This window comes from Papaver somniferum, chromosome 2, assembly GCF_003573695.1.
Source record: "Papaver somniferum cultivar HN1 chromosome 2, ASM357369v1, whole genome shotgun sequence".
In the NCBI taxonomy this organism is placed as follows: domain Eukaryota; kingdom Viridiplantae; phylum Streptophyta; class Magnoliopsida; order Ranunculales; family Papaveraceae; genus Papaver; species Papaver somniferum.
The window spans coordinates 186,587,462-186,604,301 of record NC_039359.1 but is presented as its reverse complement, the minus strand read 5'-3'; the positions used below and the strand labels follow the sequence as shown (position 1 = coordinate 186,604,301).

Below are 16,840 nucleotides of genomic sequence, written 5' to 3'. Positions count from 1 at the left end.
TGGGCCAAGGTCCTTTTTGGACAGGGTCAAGTCCCCAGTCCCTTTATGGACTCGGGCTTACAGACCACATAAGGACCTTCTGGCCCAAGTAGTGTATTTTCATGTACCAACATTAATCCCCTGACTGTTGGAGTGGCATAGTCTTATCAACTGTTATATCAATTGGTGAAGTATCACTTGAGGCATGTAAACCGCTTAGGTATGAACTGGAAAGATTTACGCAAGTTGGTAAAACATGATGAATGATTTAAATCCATGATACCGGGTCCCCTGCACTAGCATCTGAATCAATGTTGATATTGTTTCAATCACGATAAGCTTATCATATGTCACTTGTGGGTTTCTTGTTTTCATCCTAGTATACGCCGGGTATCCTTAGCATAATATATGAAAAATGCGGGAAATCATGGTATTGTTGACATTTCCATAGCAGTGTCCCCATGTGTCAAAGTGAACAAGTTCTAAATCATGACGAGTAAATTATGTTTAATGTACTCGCATATGCCGCTATGCCACGTAAGGAGCAAGTATGTGAAAGTTACGATGTATGGTGAGGCGGCTTACAGAGAGTGGTATTAGTTACAACGTCCAAATGGTTACATATCGATCGGTTGGCTCAAGAGGATATGTAATCTTACATAGAATAGGTGTGTATATTTAACGGTCTTAAGAAATGGTAAGGTTGATCGCGCAATAGACCTTTTTTTATCATTAGTTTCACTCGCATGGGCGACAAACTTTAAGATCGACTTAGAGATCAACTCCCACTCTTTAGGATATGTTAAGGTGCTTCCCTAGCGCATGCGCTTCAAGTTGATACACTGGATATTGTGTCAATTACATATTTTCTTTAGAACTACCTTAGATTTTTCGTTCGACTTTGTAATGATAGAGGAATTTTGTGTTTGTCGTGTGTTATGAGAACTGGGTGAATGATCGATACGCGTAGCGCAGAGTTTTATTTTATCATACGGTCTCTGGATCTTGATGAGGACGTTCTAAATCGATCAAACATAATCATGATCCTCGTTTGTTCTGGACTCGTGGAAACTAAGCTAATACATAGTTGTGTTCTGTCAACATAGTGACTAATCTTTCAGTAGAGATCCAGAAATAAGGGATGGTGGTGGTAGGGAAATTAGTCAAGAAATTTTGTGCAAGGGTTTGAGAAGTGATGATACATTTCTAGGGGTAAATCCCCTTACCATATATATATTTTTTTTTGAATTTGAATAAGATGTTAGAGAATGAGCTGCGCCTATAATGTGAGACATGCCTTGTTTTCCCTTGATTATTTTTTTAAGTTGTATGATGCGAATATTATTCCTTAAATCTCATTCTTATGTTGATGATATTATTCCTTATTTTTTTCTCATCTCCTCCTCTTTTATATTCTTTTTGAAGCCCGCAAAATAGCCAAAAGGTCGGCTCAATAAGGTTTACTTTATGTAGGATGTTTATCATGCGTGCCTGTATAGTAAACGCTTAGTTTATCAAGGAGGAAATGTACATCATACATGCCGATACGAGTGCTTAGTTGGTTGGTTGTGCATATTAGGTGAGATGTTTATCATTTACTCAATCAAGCTCATGGCAGACGCTATGCGGGCTAATAAGCATGATGAAGTGGCTGTCCTTGATCACTCATTATCTAATTATCTAATTTCTTTAAACAAAACTAGTCATAAAAACCCAAGGTGACCAAACTTGTGGTACGAAAACCCCACTCAAATGTTGGGATCCATTAAAACTCCATCGTAAACAAAATTGATACAAAAACCCTAAATTTTTAAAAATTAATACAAATACCCCAAATTTAAATGTTGGTTTAATCATAAAATTTGTTGAAACCAAAATAAAATTTGGACTTTTTGTGTTAATTTTGTTTTGATGGGGTTTTTGTGTTACTTTTATTTTAATGGATTTTTTGTGGAACGATGGTGACACCTCTGGGTTATAACTCGCGGACCGTTCTTTAAAATCCTAAATCATATGAGACCTCACGTCGCGCGGTAACGGAGACTTTCCTCAGCATTAAAAGTAAACACCACCCACCTCACCTCCAAAACTCTCTCTCCTCACCAAATTGTAGAGAAATTTTCTCTTTTCGCTTCGAATTTTTTCTCTCACAAAACCAAAAACCCGGCTTAACTATGTGTTGTGCCGTAAAAAGAAGAAAAGAAAAACCTAAAACCCTAGAACCAAACCACCCCTCTTATATTATTCGATCTAGCTACGCCTCCACCTTCTTCCTAATCTGCGTAGCCCTGTTTACCTCTCTTCTTTTGTTCGTTGATTTACCTTCGGGTATCATATCTATCTTTGTTAGCATCTGTAATTTATTCGATTATGATTAAGAACCCTAGCCGTAATACTTTCTGAAACACTGTGTTGTACTCGGTTTATATTGTAATCCGTAGGTTAATTATTAATGGGTTCGTTTTGATTTGTTTGATTTTGTAGAGGTGATTTCTGCAACCCTAATAATTGAGGGATAGAGCATCATCTACAGTCATGTATGGTTGCTGCTCATCTGAGGTAAGTCTTTGTTCTGATTGCAATTTGTGTTTGTCCGTCTTTGTTCTGCTCATATACGTAGTTGTCTATTTTTTGTCACAATCGTGACATAGTCTTTGTTCTGATATTTACAGATATATCTGTTCCTCCAAGCTAAATTATGGATAAACCCTAATACCCACTCAAGATATGATCTCTCAATTCAAGGGTATATGTTGCTTATGCTTTTGGTGATGTACAAATTAAATAGACAAAATTCTTGCAGTAGGGGCTAATATGAAGACAATCATTAAATATATTATGATTTTTCAAGGGGCCAATATAATGCTAAAGTTATCTGCGATGCATACTGATTTGCTTTATTTTTGACTTTGGTACTCTTTGAAGGAAATTTTATGTGGATGCAGTGAGTAAGTACCGGAAGTAAGCACATCTTGAGAATCATTCGAACTGATTGATTATTTTTTGCTTGCAGGTTGCAGAACTAATGGCATTGAAACATAAGCTTTTCACAGTCTAAAGTGGAGGGGTTGGTTTGCAGTACAACTACCCTGGATGCAGCCTATGGTGCACGACAGGTACGGCTTTCATTATGGTTTACATTATTTTCAAAACATCCATAACTTAGTCCACCCAAATTTATAAAATTAATTTTCTATCCCCCTCAATGTTAAAACTTGAATCCGCCACTGGCACCGAATTTTCATTTCTCCAGGCGAAGGAGGAATATTGTTTCTCAGTGAGTCAGTGGTATTCTTATCTCTGTTCTTCATGTCCATTATTACGTCTCTCTGTAGGGTTTTCTTTTTATGCTTATTTTTCTAGATTCAATTAATCTTCCATTATGGGTTTTTAAGATTGTAAACCCTAATAACTCTTTTGTTCTACTTTTATAACTCTTTTGTAGTTTTGTAGCTAATATACCTTTTTGTGTTTTCGGTGTTTTTTTTCAGGGTTTTCGGAAGAAAAGCATAATCAGAAAGATGATGACGAGGAATAGAAGAAAAAGGTATATAAAGAGAAACCTTAGAACTATATTCTTCGATTTGTTTTGCTTCTTTTTTTGAAGCACTCTCTTGCTGCATAACAAGATGAAGTCATATCAAGAATCGCACAATTTAAAAAGGAGTAGTCTAAGATAGACTGTCTATGAAACTAAATTTTAAGTTTTATTTGTAGTTGTTGTAACTTAAGTTGGTGCTGCAACTCAAGTAAGATCGAGGACTAATTAAGAGCTTTATATTGAGGATGTCAAGAATGCCATTTTTCCATTTTTTTCTGCCTTTTCTGCAAGTGAATCTATGGTAACCTAAATGGCTAAACCTATTCTCTTCTGCGTGAAACAAAATTGGGTTTGCTTTTCTTTCGTTTTTTTATTTAATTTTAATTTTTCCGTGTTTGATTTTTTGTGTTTTGTATTGCAGGTGCGAGTTTTTGTGTTTTAAAGAATATCTTTTTTCTTTTACTGTAGCTGATATTCAAACGACACTGCTTGAGGCATGGCTGCTTTCAGTGTCAAGGGAAATCTTGGATCAATCTTTGGATTATTAGTCATTGGTTGCTGGCTATTTTACTCCATCTTCTCTAAGATACATACTTTGCTAGAGCGTAATTAGCCTTCCTATGATGATCATAGGCTGTTTTACTATACATGTTTTAAAGATGTAGTTAATTTTTGGTTTTTGCAGAAGTTGAATAACTTTTGGGACCAGAAGAAAGGGCAATCTTGGAGCAAAATGAAGCTTCTGATCTTACTAAAATATCAATTATTAGTTACCTAAACCTTTGGCGGACGATAAACCGATTCTGAAAAATATCAATTGTAAGTTGGTTGCTTTCTTTTCTAAGTTAGATCACCATTTGTTGTTCTCAAAAGTGTAAGTTTGTTGTGTTTCTTTGTGATGTTAGATTGCCAAGTCTTTTGTAGATTGATTTGTAAGGAAATCGTGTTGTTTGAGCATAGATGCATTGTTTTGGTGGTACTCTGCTTTATGGCAATTATCTATATCATAAGATAGAGTTATTTCTCCATAATGTTTCAGTTTAAATCACACAATATTAGTTCTCTGTTTTTTGGGTGGTGCACAATTCCTATAGGATTTAAGAGATGAGATAGCTTATTCAACCCTTTATCGTAGTTAGTTGAATTGACTGTCAGAAAATAGATATTATTAAGATGGCCAACATCTTCGTACCCATGCAACTCATGTAAAAGTAAAAGGCTTTGGTAAAGTAAAAGTTTTGCATCTGTTCTAATAATTTGTGGTTTTTCTGTTTTGTAGTCAGTATTTCAGTTTACTTGGGTCATCATGGAAAAGTCTTTAATCATCTTTCTCGAGTTTGTGTCGTATTGCTTAGATTGATGTCATTGTATTTTATTCATTTATGTTGCTCGAAAAATTATATTTTCTTAGCATAGTCAGTTTTATGGTTTCACTACAGGAGCAGGTTTAGGCCTTTCAGTTTTGATTTCCAGCCTTAATGAAGAGGGGTGAGTTGAGTTGACAGTGCGGAACTTGAATTTCGTGACTATTCCAGAATTAGATAATTATTCATTTTAAATCCTAACACTCTTTTCTGAAGTAAATTATAGAGTTATATAGCATTTGTTCGTCGCAAATATGTCTATTAGGAGATGTAAACCATGTATTCATATAATAATAATTGGTGACATTATGTTTGGTACTTAGCGATTTACAGACATATTCTGTTTTCATGTTGTTACATTTAACTCTTACTTCTTACCAAGCTTCTTCTTTCATGGTTTTTGCAGGCAGTATCGAGACACTTGCACACAATATCACGGAAAGTGAACAAGAGTGTTGCTCTCATCTCAAATATGACAAGGTGCAAAAACCTAAAAGGTTGGTGAATGATGATGGTTAATATCGTGATTACCGCTATATCGCTATAAATTGCAAACAATCTACAATATTTATTTTTCTTTAAGATACTAATAAATTTTTGTTTGTTTGCTCTGCTATTCAGGAGATTGCTTCAAATTTTGAAGGTGGAAAATGGAGAACCAAAGGTTGATCCCTCTATTCTCTTATTTGAATTTTCATTCCCTGTTTGTGTTGTCAAATGAGATTAATAAATGACAAACAAGTGCCTATATCATGCATTATCGATCTAAGTCCCTCTATTGACAATAGCCTACCTCATCATTAATTGTTTTGCACTATATATATAGGTTATTATTAAGTACACTCATTGACCGCTATCTGTGGCTTTTTTGTTCACAGGGAGGTAACAGAGGTACTTTTTTTGTCCCAAGTAGGCTTCGAGATTACAGTACGATTCTATTATGCCAATAATATCGTTGATTAATGATTCAATAATCAAGGGACTATTTTCTCGAACTTGGTTGATTGTTTTCTATAAGATGTTGTGTTTGCAACTGTAAAGATATATTGGTTCATGCTCTTATCTCCTCTAACCGCAACATGTACTATGGTGCCCCAGCTGCATCTACTGGACTTCAGCCATAGACAACCAGATGTCGCACTCCACAACAGCCAGATGGATCAAGCTACTAATGCTGGAGAACAACGAAGGCAACAAGACGGATAACATGGTTCATTTTCAGAAATACTTTTGTAGTATACTTATACACTGTTGGCTGTAGATGTCTATGATCAACTTTGTTCAGAACCTTTAGAAGTTTAAGTGATTTTATATCTGCATTTCGTGGTAATTTGAATAATAAAAAGACACAAAGTGAGATCGAATATTGTTCGTAACAATTTTTTGGGTAACAAATATATGGGAAACTTGGAAAAATGCCCCACACTTCGGTGCCCATAGGGAAAATGCCCCATGAAAATAAAGTTATGGGAAAGTGCCCCACCATCCATTTTCCCATCCAAAAAGCGTTAAGCGGTCAAACCACGCACACGAGTGTGTTTGCACGTGCAAAAAATAGACAAAAAAACCCCTCATTCAGGATGTTAAGGCAGATGAGTCCTGATGAGTCCTTCATGTGATACTTGACGGGAAAATAGGATTCAAGCAAATTCAATACCGAATCTGAATTTAAGATTGATACCATTGATATGATATAAACATGAAAACCCTCTACAAAAAGAGATCACAAATCTAAAGTCTGATCCAAAAGATATGATTAAGATGAATAAAAGTGATTTCATTACCCCAAATATGAAACCCTATATTTTAGCAGCGGTAGATTTCGTTGAAGAATACGGAGTACCGGCAGTCTCTGTTCTTCTTTGGTAACAAAATAACGTTAATGTTTGGAAGAACACCACCACTAACAATAGTAACACCATCAAGTAATTTCCCTAATGGTTAGATTAATTTCATCATTCAAAATAGAAAAATCCCTAATTTATATTCACACGAAGCTTTCAGTAAAAATAAAGCAAACTAAATCTGTCAATTTTCCCTAATCGTGATTCTTCTTCGTGACTTTGTCTTCAATTTTCTTCTTTTACTTACTTGGTGTTGTCTTCTTTGTCTTTACTAAATCTCCATCTTCAAATACACATAAGACTCCGGATTGACTCATCACCATGTCTCCTCCGATTGTGTAGATGCTTCAGATTCTATTTCTGTTAACGGAGAAACGTAGAAAATGGAGACAACAGTGATATGCGCGTGACAAATATTCCGTGAAACCCGAACAAGATCAAGGCGTCCAAAATCCACGTATCACATCAGGAACAACAGATGAGGTGTAGGTGAAAAAGATCACGTGTTGTCATTTCCCTACAAACACATAAGGCTAATACGGTAATTATATCCCTAAATGATATATCCTCAAAAGAGATGTTGACCAGTCAATATCGGCATATTGACCATTTGGATCGAAAAGGTGACGGTTGGGCATTTTCCCATAACTTTGTTTTCGTGGGGCATTTTTCCTATGGGGCATCGAAGTATGGGGCATTTTTTCAACTTTCCCCAAATATATTCTTTTCGTTTGTAATTCTATTACATTTAAAGGAATACACATTTGTATCTAGCTATCGATTCTCACTGTAATTTACAAATCGTTGTGAATGAAACTAAAGGTTTCATGTGTCATTGAAGTTTTACCAGCCAATGTACACAAATGGATTCATGGGGCGGCTGTTTTGTGGACTTTTGTCCTTGCTGCTAATACCTCATCAAATACATACATGCGTATTGAACTCGACATAAGCAGAGGTGCCATGAGCTCGATTCAACGATTCATGCCTATACCCTGAATTTTCTTATGACTTAGGAATCAGAGGTGTTTTTGGGCTGTTCTGCCTATTGCAATGGGTAACTTATTTTTTTAACCAACGCCAGGGTTTAGTTCATATTTACCTTCACAAGTCATTTGTTGTATGTATTACAAACTTCCCCTCGATCAGCTGACACTAATATAGATCCTACCAACTGAATCTATAAAGGGGATATGGTCAGAGATAGTAATCACCATAGGATTAAAGGGGATATCGACGGATGTTTTACTGAGATACTGTTTTTGATTTCTTCAGTTCTTGGTTTGGAACTTAGATAACGGTGTAATTTCATAATTTAAATTTGCAATAAAACAGAAACCAGCGTCACTTTGGTTCTGAAACATCAAATAAAAAATGCATCGCAATGGAGGCGAAGCCGAGCCACAACAAATAGAAAATGCATCAGGATCAAATTAGGACGGGTCGCGGTAAGGCGAAGCTGAGCTTTACCAAATTAAATCGGGACGGAACGGGACGAGGCGAAGCCGAGCTTTACCAAATCAAAAAATGGTTCAAAGAAAAAGATGCCCGATGGATAGCACGGACATACAATATTTTTTAATATGGTTCGAATTCAGATGTTCATGCATAATACCGAAGCTTTTGGACTATTACTCTTATGGTTGGTTAATGTTGTAGTTATAGATAAAATTGGTGAACCAAGTTTGCGATGCCGCCCGGGCGTAGCACGGACACAAAATCTAGTTATTTATTTATCGGAAAATGGGTAATTTGTCCAAATATTTTTAAAACATGGTTCAAATGGACGAGTAAAAATTAGTAAGGATGAAATGGACAAATTTTTTTTAGCAAGGATGAAACTTGATTCATCATGGCTTAAACTTAAAAAATAGTGAGGATGAAACTGGATGCATCATGTGTAATTAAAAAGTATTTGAAAATTGGCAGGATGAAACTGTTTACATCCTGGCTATTTTTACATTTTTGTCCATTTAAAAGTATCAAAATCTAAGTGTCATTTTCACCCAGGAATCATTGATTTTGGTCTTTTTTACCAATTTTGTATTTATTTATAGCTTTAAAATTTTTGTGTTAATATCATTATGACTCGTGTTCGTTTGGTGTTGGAGATCAAGCATCTAAATTTTCCGGTAGACGTGTTGCGCGTGGCCTATGATAACTTTGATAGCAAGAATACACTTTAGCATTCCCGCTTGATGGAAGTCGATCCGCTTGTTATGGAATCCAGTGGTAGGGGTTTGTTTCCCTGTTTTTTGCTCCTCGAGTTGCATGGGTATTATCGTTAGCAGCATATGATTACATATCTCCATCGTTTAAGTGTACACAACTCGAAACAACTCGAAACAAACGGTAAGCACGGCGTTTAATGAGGTGCGTGCAGCTTTTGCTGCATTTGCCGTAGAAAGTTTCCTCCCCCCTTTTTGTTTTTGGTTCTTGTTTATATTTATAGTCAGCGCCCAAACTCGAGTGTTTTCAGGTTTGTTATTATCACCGCATTTTTCTTTGTTGTTTATTAGCATGCATCATTTAGTTTTTATAGTTAGCTCCGCTCATGGTCAGTGGCGGAGATAAAAAATAAAAGTGGGGTGGTTTGAAAATTAATTGGATTGGTGAGGTGGCTTAAACTGATGTTTTAGGCATGAATTCTTTTTGCCAAACTTAAAAATCACGGTAAAACTTTGAGTTTTCCTGTACTTCACCTCAAGTCAATATGCAGTTCCGCCCCTGGTCATGGTGTAGTCAAGCTCATTTTATTGTGTCATTCAGTCATACTCATGTGATATCATATCTCTTAGCCGCACTCCGTGCTTATAGTGCATAGATCGTGGAACTTAGGCGCTTCCAGACTGCCAGATCTCAGCGATTATGGTTGTTAGGCAATAATATGCATGATTAGAGTAATTTGCGAAAATGTTAGTAACGATGGGTTTTATGAAACCGGGCGATAACATGGTAAATTTTTTATCTTCTAATTATTCTATTATCACGACTTGGCTAACAAGGACTAGTTAATACCAAATCTCCAAGTCCGCGATTCAAGCTTATATTGGCCCAACTAGAAAGTCCATTTATTCTCCGGTACATTAAGTATATGCCTCTAATTTTCTTAACCAACAGATATACCCCTATCACATAATAAATATACCCCTCACCTTATCCATTTAAAGATAGATTACATTAATACCCTCTATATTATATAATCTTTTCTTGTTTTATGACAAGAACATGTTTCTCCATTTTTAAAAATAAAAAATTTCTCATTTCAGCACGAGCAATCCACCACCAATCGACAACCGCTGCCGCCGCCGCCACAACAACCTCCACCGCCGCCGCCACAAGTCCACCACCACCACCGCCACCACCATCGTGGGGGTGGTGTCAACAACAGAAGTTGATCGGAAAAAAAATCAGAAAATAATTAAAAAATAACATGATGTCAACAACCGAAGTTGACCCCAAGAACAAAAATCAGAAAATAATAAAAACATAAATGGTGTCAACAACCAAAGTTGATCCAAAAAAAACAGAAAACAAGGAAAAAAAATAATATGATGTCAACAATCAAAATTGACTCCCAAAAAAATCATAAAATAAAATAATATGGTATCAACAACCGAAATTGATCCAAAAAATTAAAAATTCAGAAAATGCTCAAATTATATATGGTGTCAACAACCAAAATTGATCCCAAAATCTGGTATCAACAACCAATGTTGATCCCAAATTAAAATTTCAGAAAATGTTCAGATTAGGTACGGTGTCAACAACCAAAGTTGATCCCAACATGTGTATCAAGAACCAAAGTTGATCCCAATATATGTATCACAACCAAAGTTGATCCCAAAAAACTATGTCAACAACCAAAATTGATCCCAAAAATGATTATACTAAAATTATTGGTGAACTTGGCGTGAATCGAACACGTATCTTCTGACGTAGAGTCAGGAGTGTTACCATTACACCACAAGTTCGAAAAGCTTGATATAAACAAAATAATACAAAAAAAAAAGACAAGCAAGTTAGATAAAAGATCAGTAAAAATTCACATAAAAGACAAGCACAAAATGGAAAACAACTATGAGAAACTCTAAGCTCAGTAAAGCAATCAAGTTTACGAATACCAGACCCTTAGAATACCAGACCCTTAGTTGTACTTAGACTTAAACCTAAAAACCCATTTCAGATCCATATATTCCTTAGTAATGATCAGAACAAGAAAACAACATGCAATAAGAGCTCAACCACTAACTTTTCTATATGAAGTAACAAAATTGAGCAACCAAACAAGCACATAAAGGTTAATGTCATTTAGAAAAAGCAAATATAGTATCCAGAAGCCTAAAAACAATGAATTAACTTATCAAGATAAAATAGTTCAGAAAAATCTTAATTAAATGGTAGCGACTGTTGAATTTTATTACCTATCATCTATAGAAAAAAAAACACTCTCCGAAACTTCCTTCACTAGGCAAAGAAAATAAATACAAAAATCACCACCAAATAAAAATAAAGAACTCCCGCGACCAGCAAGTGTGTCAACTATTTGACATAACCTTAATCATGTAACCATTCAAACCATTTCAACTTAGATGATGACAACCAGCTAACTACAAGTAAGAACCTACAGTCTAGTTCCCCAACAATAGCTCTATAAGTTCCAAATTAACCCCAATATGTGTCCAGATATTCACCTTCCCATTTCTCTTTCTAGTCTTCATTTTGGCACTAAACTAAAACCTCGAAAAATGATATGCATTTTCTCATACACAAGCTCTTTAGTGACAAGATAGTAAGATGAATTATGCACATTATAGACACATTAACTCGCCTTAGATAATTTGAGCTTAACACTACATTATAAGTAAAGATGGATTATGCACATTATAGCCTGATTTGCTCTCATCTTAGATAAACGGAGCTTAACACTATAGTGTGCGTAAAATGGCTTGGCATATGATCAGTTTCCTAAATAAAGCAAAGGACAATATCTCCCAGTCGTTCAGTTCATTCTAAGCTTAACAAACTAAATAAATGTGTACTTAACATCAATAAAACAAAATAAGGAAATCTATAAAGATACTTGAAGCTCAGTGGCTCACGGCAAAAACTTTTTAGGTCTTTCCCACTGCCCTATACACACTCCCGTGTGCTTCTTTGCAAGTGTCGACAGAAGAGCTTACATTACACAGCAAAACGAAAAAAAAATAGTATAAATACCCTTACGAAGAACATAAAAAGCAATAGATTCCACTAACAGAGTTTAAATACTTACGGTTTGTCCACAGCAGCTGGACAATACAGCTTTGTCATCCTTGAGATTTTCTTCCACGGCATCTTTCTTAGCTATTTTCTTGTCACTTCCCTTATTAGCAGTAGCACCTTTCTGCGCCTATATTGTATACACAGCAACCACCACCACAATATGCAACAACACCACCATCCTCACTAATACAACAAAATCCACCACCATCACCTCCAGTGCAACAAAAGTCCACCACCAAAAATAACATTCACCACAATCCCAATTTACTGCAATGAATCAAATATATACACGAAAATCAATTCAAAAACCTAAAAAAAAAGAGCAGATTATACTTATTTCAATGATGAATCAATAATCTCAAGTTGATTTTTAATACAAATATACATCAAATCATGTTAGAAAATCTCTGAATCTGAAAATTATAGTTTCTGATTGGATTTTTAGTTTCAAATCTCTAAAATCAACAACCCAAAACAAAAGATTAATTAAATTTCGGACAGTTCAAAATCACCACAAAATCGAAACCTAAAATCAAATCTCCTGAATTACTGAATGTTCAACTGACCTTGGAAATCATTGTTACGATGAGGAGTATAAGAAGAAGAAGAAGAATATAAACTGTTGATGATGATTATCAAGCTTGATTTATGAATCTGTGATTGATTCTATTTCTCTCTGTAATTTTGAATGTGGTTGATAGTGGACATGGAGATGGTTTTGGTGGTTCCGGTGGTGGGGATAGAGATGGTAGTGGTGTTAGTAGAGATTAGAATGGTGGCGGTTGCAAGGGGATGGTAACGGCAGAGGCCAGAGGGGGTGGTGGTGATGCCGAAAAAGAAACAAAAGGGGACCTCGTTTCTTTCAGATCTCAGAGATAAGTACACACATGACACTACAGTCTGAGAGGGGTATTAAAGGAATCGTAATTAATTAAATTTCCTTGATTTTAGATTAGGGGTATTCATATAGGATATTTTTTAAAGAACTCGGGTGTAACGTAGTCAATATAGGATAGTAGGGCCATTTATTCAATTCCCACGCTTTATCCTCTTTACTTCTCCAATAGTCGTTTTATTTGGCACATCAGGTGTAAGGTAGTCAACATCGGTTGTACATGCCGATATTACAGATTTTTATTGGATATCAGAAAATACCTATACGATATCAGAAATATCAGCGATACAAAGACGAAATGATATTATCGGTTGTACATGCCGGTACAGACCGATATATCGGTTTTATTTGTACACCGATAATATCGGTTTCGTGAATAAATTTTTCATCAACATGTATCTAGTCTTTAGAGACAAGTACAATGTCAATTGGAGAAGGTAAAAATCCCTAATATATTTATAATATAAAATCAATGACTATGTGGTAAGATATAAGATGGAAACCATATTTCGATTGCAAGGGTTTAGAAATATAAAAGATAAATATGAAGGATAATAAAAAAGATTTACCGGCATAATGGGACAACAATCACAACGTTGGCTAATAAGCCACCTTGTATGTTGGAAATTTGAGATATGTGTATGATTCTTATTATTTTTTACTATGGTTTTATAATTATTTGAAATTCTATATTGATGTATCTTCTGTAAAAACAGATATTGTCACTTGTATTTGTGTATAGGACCCAACTGATACGATACCGACACGCGATATTAACTACCTTGCTCGGGTGTTTAGCTAAGTTATGGGAACGTCGTCCCAATCCCTTTATTGGTGATTTCATTCAAATTTTGCTCATATCTGAGATGCTTTTCAAGCATTTTGTATGCATGTGCCCCTAATACTTTCAAGATTTACATTCATTTCGTTTTTCACATTCCCTAACGCTTATCAAAGAACTGGTGCACAACTTTTTTTTTCAATATCAGGGACCATCCCACATCTTTATTGTTAGGGGACTGCTCGATTGAACCTGCTAACCGTTGGTATGTCAAGGTTTGTTGTCTTATTTTAGTGCAAAACTCACAAGTCGCTTGATTCGATTACTAGAGTCAACTTTGTTAGATTAGACTAGGAAGTCTAGAAATGTTGAGACACAGAAGTATTACTATGATGACTTGAATAATCCGAAGACCTATCGACATCAACGAAGACATCATCCTTCCACTTGAGGTTAGTAATACATGACTTGACTCGTTTTCATTTGTCTAACGTTGCTTTCAAGTCGCTTAGATTGAAAACATAACATGCATGGTTATATACATGAAACTCTAGTATTATAGATTTAATCATCTTATTATGATCAAATTGTCAAGGAAGAACACATCAATAGTTGAATCCTTTGTATTAGTAAACTATATTACGAAGTATAATGCTTAACTTTGGAACTTTGTAATTACGACATCGACATAATCTTTGTAACTTGTTACTTGATTATGTAGTGAACTTAGATTTGATTTCATGCCTATAAAACTATGTTTAATTAGATTAGTTTAAGGAAGTAGACTTACAAACTTGTTTCGTAGATTAAAGAAATCAATAGGATTGATGGTCCGATTTTCATTGAAGATCTAAGGTTAGACCGATCGTAACCTATATAAGGAATCAAAGTAGAAACGATCCTTACTTATGTTGGGAGTCAAGGTAGAACCGGTTCCTACCTATATTGGGAGTCAAGATAGGACCGATCCCTACTGATAGACACATTTTTGTGTCTACTTTGTCCTCAATGTCTGTATTGTTGGAACTCTATTTTTGTACTAATATTGTGTTTTTATGTATTTTTAGGAAATAAACATTTTTGGAAAATTCGGCTCGAAAAGTTGATTTTGGCACCCGGAGGACAAGTGTTATTCGGACTCTCACTTTTGGATAAGGGGTAACCTAATTACTAAGGGGCAGCCCCAGGTCACCCCAAGGCATCTGCTATTCGCACCCCAGTTCAGGATAGGGGGCATATCATCTTCAACCTTTTTGAATTTCAAATTTTGGAGGGAAAAATTGTTCTTGAACTGCCGTGACTAGGGTTGAGGATTTGAAGGTGTTACAGTGAGATTCAATGGTCCAAATTAAATGGGTTTGTTCCTAGGGCCTAGATAGAGCTGGTATGTGTGTTGGATTCGGTCAAAATTGGTTAGATAACCGGTGGGAATCAAATCAAGGAAAATATTCTAAAATAGGAAAAATATTCTATTCTTGGAATTCTTGGATGGAAGAGACGTGCATGGGTTGATTCTATTGGCTGGAAACAATCCCTACAGCTCAGGGATGACGCGTGAGAAGAGATAAAACAGGGAACAATCGTAACAAATCAGAGAATTAAAGAAAAAATATTTCGGAATATTTTCTTTAATAGCCGGATATTCTTGGAATTATTACGAGGATTTGAGTGACCTGTTGTGTATAAATAGGTCCCTAATGTCGAGAAGGAGGGGCTAGCAAGTTTAGGGAGAGTTTGGGAGAAGTATAGAGCATTAACAGAGCGAGAAAATCAAGTTACAGGAAAGTGTCTGCTGTTGCTGCCATTGAAGAACACGAAGAACGGACAGACCAGGACAGTCGTTCTTCAACAGTGATAACGACTAACACGTGAGGGTCTTAGAATTACCGTCAGCAGCAGTTTATTTCTATCGTTTCTGTAACAGTGTTCTGCAACAATTATAAGTGTTGCAAACACCCGATTTACTAAATTATTTTCCTTTTCATCATTTGTAAAACACTTGTGAGCATCAATGAAATATTTTGAGAGGTTTTCCAACATGATGAGCGGCTAAAATACCTGGTGACTGAGGCGACGGAGGAGCTATTCACTCATGTTTGATTGGTAAATTCTTTTTATAATTTCTTAATTATTTATTTTATTTAATTCACTTGGATCAATAAAAAAAAGAGATAAAAATGGTTTTCTTAATTAGTTGTGAATCAGTTTGATGTTTTATGCTTAGAATTAATTCTTTGATAAATCATGCTTAAGGATTACAATTTAATATTTGGACACCTTATAGATTAATAAGTGATTTAATGGAAAAAGAGCTAGATAATAATTATGAAATATTTTTGTAACCAATCAACTTGAAGTAATGGTGAATCCGGAGCCTTAGTCCATTTTAAATCTTGACATCACTCTTTGAAAATTAATTTGCTTTATTTTTATTAAGTCTAAAATTCATTGCCTTCACAAGTCTTAAAACAACCCTTTTATCACCATCTACAACAACTTTGAAAATACATCAATTTTTGGCGCCGCCGACGCGGGCTTGTCTTTAGGATAGAGTTTTTAGATTTATTTATTTTTATTTTTTTTTGTTCTTCTTTACGTTTTTGGGTTTTTGTCTTTTCCTTTCAGATTTTGGGAATTTGGAGCGAAATTTTTTTTTGCCAAAGCTTTTGGCTAATATTTAAAGACTTGAAGTAAAAGGCAAAGCGAAAGGAGCTAAAGAAGAAGATTTTTTTTTATTTTATAGAAAAAGAGAGGAAAAAAAAGAGTGTTATTTTATTAAATTGTATTAGGAATTCTTTTTATTTTGTATTTTTCTTTTTCTTTTTGCACTTTATTTTTTGGACCTTTCTTTTGGACTTTGGACATTAATTTTTTTTTAAACCCTACGGAAGGGTAGATTAAATATTAAACTGTTTGCGGAGAAGGAAAGTGATTACGATATCACCTCGGCCCCTCGGGTTCGTACACAACATAGGAGTTGTGGCCCGAGTCGACGACAACGGTTCATCCCCCGTCTGAAACGAGAGGTAAGTTTGTCGAAACACTCGCGAATCCCCTGTCAGCGAGTTACTGTATTCCTTCGTTTGCATATATGTTGATGAACTGAAAACGGCTGCTTTAAATTCCTAGTAAAGGGCAAGGACTGGCCATACAAGATAAGGGTTCGGATTT

General features: G+C 35.4%; 2 long non-coding RNA genes across 8 annotated transcripts; one reads left to right on the top strand and one right to left on the bottom strand.

Annotated features, from left to right (window-relative positions):
• The first annotated feature begins 2,088 nt into the window (after positions 1-2,088).
• LOC113350008 lies at positions 2,089-6,203 on the top strand. 7 transcript variants are annotated; one of them, XR_003360547.1, is made up of 12 exons: positions 2,089-2,307; positions 2,464-2,538; positions 2,652-2,725; positions 2,993-3,095; positions 3,471-3,526; positions 3,697-3,821; positions 3,942-4,074; positions 4,206-4,339; positions 5,291-5,381; positions 5,506-5,548; positions 5,763-5,775; positions 5,983-6,203. It is a non-coding gene; the product is annotated as an uncharacterized LOC113350008 (long non-coding RNA). The 7 variants fall into 7 exon arrangements; XR_003360551.1 differs by adding an exon at positions 4,960-5,008 and having other exon boundaries at positions 3,942-4,339; XR_003360549.1 differs by lacking the exon at positions 3,942-4,074.
• Positions 6,204-9,777: 3,574 nt separating this feature from the next.
• LOC113350007 lies at positions 9,778-12,870 on the bottom strand. The gene is made up of 2 exons (XR_003360545.1): positions 12,560-12,870; positions 9,778-12,260 (listed from the first exon to the last, which is right to left on the bottom strand). It is a non-coding gene; the product is annotated as an uncharacterized LOC113350007 (long non-coding RNA).
• Positions 12,871-16,840: the final 3,970 nt, after the last annotated feature.